The 6,743-nt window shown below is 40.3% G+C and overlaps 1 pseudogene; it reads left to right on the plus strand.

Moving 5' to 3' along the window:
- The first annotated feature begins 5,930 nt into the window (after nt 1-5,930).
- On the plus strand, nt 5,931-6,048 carry LOC124790233 (annotated as a pseudogene).
- The last annotated feature ends 695 nt before the right edge of the window (nt 6,049-6,743 follow it).

Consider the following 6,743-nt stretch of genomic DNA (forward strand, 5'->3'; position numbering starts at 1 on the left):
ATATAAATACATCGGTAACACCACTGCAATTTCATAACCACTTCTACAACCCTTTAGATCACATAACATCAACAGATACGAAGAAAGTAAATTGGAAAAAGAAAACACTACATGGCAAGCACCCGTATCATCTAACACAGCCACACATCGATCAAGACACATCCAACACATGGCTGAGAAAAGGCAATATATACTGTGAGATGGAAGGATTCATGATTGCAATACAGGATCAATCAATAAGCACCAGATATTACAGCAAGCATATTATTAAAGATCCCAATACCACAACAGATAAATGCAGACTTTGCAAACAACAAATAGAAACGGTAGAGCACATCACAAGTGGATGTACAATACTAGCAAATACAGAATACCCCAGAAGTCATGACAATGTAGCAAAAATAATACATCAACAGCTTGCCTTACAACTTAAACTTATAAAACAACATGTTCCCGCATACAAGTATGCACCACAAAATGCACTGGAGAATAATGAATACAAATTATACTTGAACAGAACCATTATAACAGATAAAACAACACCACATAACAAACCTGACATCATACTCACCAATAAAAAGAAGAAATTAACACAACTAATCGAAATATCCACACCCAATACAACAAATATACAAAAGAAAACAAGAGAAAAAATTGGAAAATACATCCAACTGGCTGAGGAAGTCAAGGACATGTGGCATCAGGATAAAGTTGACATTACACCAATTATACTATCAACTACAGGAGTCATACCACACAATATCCACCAGTACATCAATGCAATACAGCTACATCCAAACATATACATACAAATACAGAAATTCGTAATTATTGATTCATGTTCAATTACCCGAAAGTTCCTAAATGCAATATAACATATACCGTACAGTTAAAAGGAAGTGACGCTTGGTCAAGGTGTGCGTCACTTTCCATTTTTAACCAACTTAACGTCTGAGAAAGTAAAGAAATAATAATAATAACATAATAATATAATACAATATAAATAATATATAAAAATATAATAAATGTATAATATAATTTAATAAATATAATTTAAATATTTGTTAATTTAAATATTTGTTCTATACAATGCACCAAGAAGTATGCACTCGATGTACATACACCAGGACTTATAATTTTCATCGAAAACAGTTAAAAATAAAACAGGTATGAAACTGACAGAGCAATTCCCCTTGAGAAACTTTTCCTTGGGAAAAGTTTTGTAATGTTGATTCGGACAGTTATATCTGTGGCACGAATCTTCGAGACACTTTGTGAAACTGCTGGCCCAATGCTGAAAAATGTTATAAATTTGGAATATCAAATGGGATGACAGCATATGATATGTCACAGATAAAGCAGGTGATGGACTTCCGAAATATCTACCTACAGCTCTCTTGATTCCAATACATTATGCTCCGATGGTGGATGACGCTAGATAGCTTCAACATGTGTTCCATGAGGTACAAATAGGCTGAATCTGGTAGCCAAGGCGTTGTGACCAGATGAATAAAAAAAAAGTAGTTCAAATGGCTCTGAGCACTATGGGACTTAACATCTATGGTCATCAGTCCCCTAGAACTTAGAACTACTGAAACCTAACTAACCTAAGGACATCACACAACACCCAGCCATCACGAGGCAGAGAAAATCCCTGAGCCCGCCGGGAATCGAACCCGGGATGACCAGATGAATCAACTTTCGTCCAGTCATAACTTTGTGTTCTTTGATTATTCGGTGAGGTGACACATCAAACTAGAAGAAATGAAATACTGATTCACATAAATAAATGAAAGATTTACTAAGCTTTGAATACATCTTTGCCACAGTACTACTTGATAATTTACTCCTATCATCGACTATGGAAGAATCACATGACGCACAGTTTAACAAACTGTTGTCTTGCTGTTCAATAATTGTGGTATACATCGGTGGAAGTTCATAAAAGTCTTAAGGGACTTGTTGCTCCTATACTATAACTTTGGTTGATATTGCTGAGGTCTCGAACTTGCCAGATCTCTTGCATTTTCGAGACTACATTAACCTCAGAGTGAGGGCGCTGCTGTTGCCGAAAGGTAAGCGTGGTCTTCAGGATCGCCTCCCACACGTCAATATGGACTGCAGTTAACATCTGTGGTATCGATTCACGTTGCCGACTTTGCTGTGACACCACTATTTCTGGAGGATACCACACAAGGAATCAACGCTAGTTCTCTGTCATGCTCCTTAAACAGTTGTTACATGATCCTGTCTCCGACACAGACAGCCATGCTGTTGAAAAATGCCATCGGCTTTGCGGTAGTCATCGAGTATGATAGGATATAGGGGGTCCGCAATAGTTTTCATGTAGCACTGTTACCACCATACTATTACACTGCCCCTGATGGTCTGCATCCATGGGGTGGTGTATGTTTTGAGGAGCCATTCTCATAGATGACAACGTATCCAAACACGAGCATCGACCTGGTGCAATAAGAAACTAATCGGCACGTTTCTGTTGATCCACTGTACATCAACGAAGCTGTGCCCACTGCGTCGTAACTGACGATTTTATTGCGTCAACATGGGTTATTTGCTGCAGGCGTCAGTCCTCCGCTGTGTGTTCTGAACGGCGTGCTCGAAAACGTTTGTGCCTGCACCAGCATTTTACTCTTTTGCCAGATCGCCTATCCCGCTTTATAGAGCGAACAGCAGTCCAACCTTCAAGTTCTTTGATGAGGCGTGTACGTCCAACAACGTGTCGCATCTCGTTGTTTCGTTGTACATAATCAACTGTCCATAGCTATTCACGACAGTAGCACGAGAACAGCCGACCAGCTGCGCCGTTTCCGAAACGTTGGTACCCAGGCCCCTGGCAGTAACAATGTGCCCTTTGTCGAAGTCGCTTATGCCAGTGGATTTCCCAACCTTCAGCCAGTATTGCGTGTAGAAGTAATCCCCATTCGCCCCTGCTGTGCTTTCCTTGCCGCGTCACGTGCCCACAACACCATCAGGCGTCTTTCAGTCTCGCGATGGGCCGTTCTCACGTTGCTTTATCTCGCCACGGTATAAAAATCTGGAAGTATAGAAACAGGCATTCAGAGTCTCCTGGACATCTAGAAAAGCACAGACATGGACAATCGAGCAAGGTATGAAATTTATTAGAGTGAACAACCACACCAGAAGTCTGCTAACATTACAGGGAAACTTCAGTACATGTAAAAGCTCTTACACGGATAGAAAGGTAGCCTAATTTATGACAAAATCAACCTAACAAGGAGAGATCGACTTTTTGAAATCTTCTACACGGTAATGTAAATTACGGTCAAACCTACTAAACACTGCAGTCGTTCACCATAGTGAGCACCTGTTAGTGAGTAATGGACGAAAAGTTTTGAAGTTTCACGATATTTTCTTCAGCTGTAAAAGGTGGTGATATGAAGATTCGTTACACAGAATAGTTGTTAAAGTTCTAACGTATCATGCAGGAGGTTGTTAGCTGGAAACTCATCAGATACTGTTTAAATTTTTATTTTTAAATGTTCATCGAAATGACTTTGATTATTATTTTTATTCAATTAATTGTGTCAAATGCTGTTTTTTATTTCTATTCCATTGCCACATTGTTTTGATCACCATATTAACATTTTCAACTACCCTCCTCATTTCTTCCTATCATTTTTCCCCACTTGGAATCTCTTTTCATGTGAATTTAATTCTCTCTTATTAATCTATCACAATATTTAAACACTTGAAATTGCCAATGTATTTAAAAAAAAACAAAAGACGAAATACTCTATTTATATTGTCTGTGCAGTGGTGTCGAAAATGTATCTTTCGTTACAACATATACATGTTTTGAGGTAGCGATCAAACAAACAATAAAAGCATATATTCTTATTGCACTATGGACAAAGTATCGGAGAGGAAGATTTACACCAAACAAGGGATTACGAACAAAACAAAATGCAAGCAAAATGAGAAACGAAATGAAAGAATGAAATAATACGGACGAAAATGCAGAATTAGGGAGCGATAGAAATTATATCGTAGTTAATATATAAAAATATTTAAAATCACATGAACGATATTTCCAAATAGAGGAAACAACGTTAGGACCAAAAACGAAAGGAACTGAAAAAGTAAATAGCATGATTAAAATGACACGACAAAGCCACAGAGATAAAAAATTTACGTTTAACCGAGTTAATTGAATAAAAATTATAATCAAAGTCATTTCGATAAAGGTATAACAATAAAAATTTAAACAACACCTGACGAGTTTCAAACCAACAACTTTTGGTAGGGGAGTCTGCAACCTTAACCGTTACACTGCGCAACCGATCTGGATTACACTACTTTTACATAGCCATAGATCATGATGCGAAATTATTTCGTCGTTTACTCGCAACCAAGGGCCCACCACAGCGAATGGTTCCATATGTGATCCCTAGGATCTTAACCTACACCAATGGATAAGATAATTCCAAACAGTCGATCTCACCACTTACATCCTCTCTTTGGTAAATAAAAACCCACTTATCACGTTAGCCAAGGAAAGAGTAACAAACCAAAAACAGAGAAACTGCGTGCGAAACTGCAGTTCACAAGACCTGCATTTCCATCTTTGTACAAAACAGAAGTAAAACACAATTTACACCCCCACCCCCTCCGCCCCCACAAACACACACACGTGCATGTGCTGTCATACATGCACGGTCCACAGCAATAATGTCGACAACCAAACAATAGAAAAACTGAACTGTTTACAACCACCAAAACACAAATAAAACAACAACTGAGAAACGCATCCAGAAATTTGTAGTCCTACAAATAACAAACACACAGAATCAACACACGATTTTAAAGACAGAATGATGGAATTACCGAAGTGGAATATCAACTCAGAGAGTAACAAAATGTTATAACCCAACTTTCAGGAAACATTCCTCACGCATACACGAAGAAATAGTATGTTATACGGACATCGCTACGGTAACGCTTTTCTTTTTCGCATGTTGGAGGTAAGTTTCTACAGCTCTTCAACACGTTAACTATGGGAAATACACAGAAATATAACGTATCAGAGCAGTATGAAACCCTTTTCATATGAAATGTTCAACATGCTCTCCGTCAGCAAAGGTACATGCATCAGCGGGCCGTCGCAACGAATCCATGATGTGTCCCTAGGGAATTGTCTATTGTTTCGGAGCCCTCCACAATACTCACACGAATAGTCTGTACACCTACAGTATTATTTGGATTCCGAACACAGGAGATTTCAAACACCTTCACAAATAAAAGTAAAATCGGTTTAGTTCCGCAGAGCGTGAGGCCAAGTAATTGGTTCATTTCGACCTTTCCATCTGTCATCGACTCTGTTATTGAGAAGCCTAAATCTGAGCTGAGGAGGAGCATCATCGTGCATGAAGCACATGTTTGCCACGAACGAATGGGCACACATTCCAGCGTAACAGGTAGAGTCTTCTCTAAGAATGCGTGGTAAGGTTCTCCATTGAACCTGTGTGGGAGGAACAAACATTCACCAACAATGCTGGCCCAAACGCTGACAGAAATTTTTTGTTGTAGACCTGATTGCACAATTTCGCGAAGACTCTCGACAGCCCTACCGTGTCAAATGAGGAAATTTGCAGTCAGATCACGTTAACACGAAGGCTCGTCCGTGAACAGAACTTCTGTACTAATGTCAGGGTTGAAACAATGTTGAACGAATCATTCGCAGGAGTGTACCCATGCAGAATAATTAGCTCCTGATAGAGCTCGCTCAAGTTGTACTTGGTACGGATCCAGCAGGTTCTCACGTAGCACTATGCAGACGGTCATGTGGTCTAAATTACTTCTTGCAGCTAATTGTCTCACGGTAACACTAGATTTATCATCAACAGCACGAAGACGTTCCTCCTCCATTTAATGTGTCGTATTCCTAATAGGCCAACGGCCTTGCCGCAGTGGTAACAACGGTTCCCGTCAGATCACCGAAGTTAAGCGCTGTCGGTCTGGGCTAGCACTTGGATGGGTGTCCATCTGGTCTGCCGAGCGCTGTTTGCAAGCGAGGTGCACTCAGCCCTTGCAAGGCAAAGTGAGCAGCTACTTGATTGAGCAGTAGCGGCTCCGGTCTCGGAAACTGACATACGTCCGGGAGACCGCTTGTGCTAACCGCATGCCCCTCAGTATCCGCATCATGTGGCGCCTGTGGCCTGAGGATGACACGGCGGCCGGTCGGTACCTTTGGGCCTACATGGCCTGTGCGAGAGGAGTCTCTTCCTAATGGACCTCCCCCAGTCGCGAGTGGTAGAATTGCATGTCCCATACTCGCTAAGATGGCAATAACTTTTTTTCATATGCCCTCTTATCGGGGAACCGTCGTTTTGGAAATCTCTCCCTATACAGATGTTGAGTTCCACGGCCACTACACTGTACTCTGCCAGAAGTCAAGTCCATCATGAACACTAAGCAGTTGATGGTACGTGCTTCTACAGTCTGTGATGAACACCAAACAGTTGATGCTATGTGCCCAGTACTATACTACAATCGTTAAATTGGAACAGCAAACACTGGCGGTGAACCTAAGTATTGCAACTTATCGTACATCCTAACCAAATCAACCAAGAGGGTATTTTGAATATTTCATCTAAGAAAACGTTTCATGTAATTCTGGAATGTTTTTTACACAATTAATTTGACTATGAAGGGAAGTAGAAAGTGATCTCTAACATCGGGATAAAGCCTTTCTCGACCCATGT

Source organism: Schistocerca piceifrons, chromosome 3, assembly GCF_021461385.2.
Source record: "Schistocerca piceifrons isolate TAMUIC-IGC-003096 chromosome 3, iqSchPice1.1, whole genome shotgun sequence".
NCBI lineage: Eukaryota > Metazoa > Arthropoda > Insecta > Orthoptera > Acrididae > Schistocerca > Schistocerca piceifrons.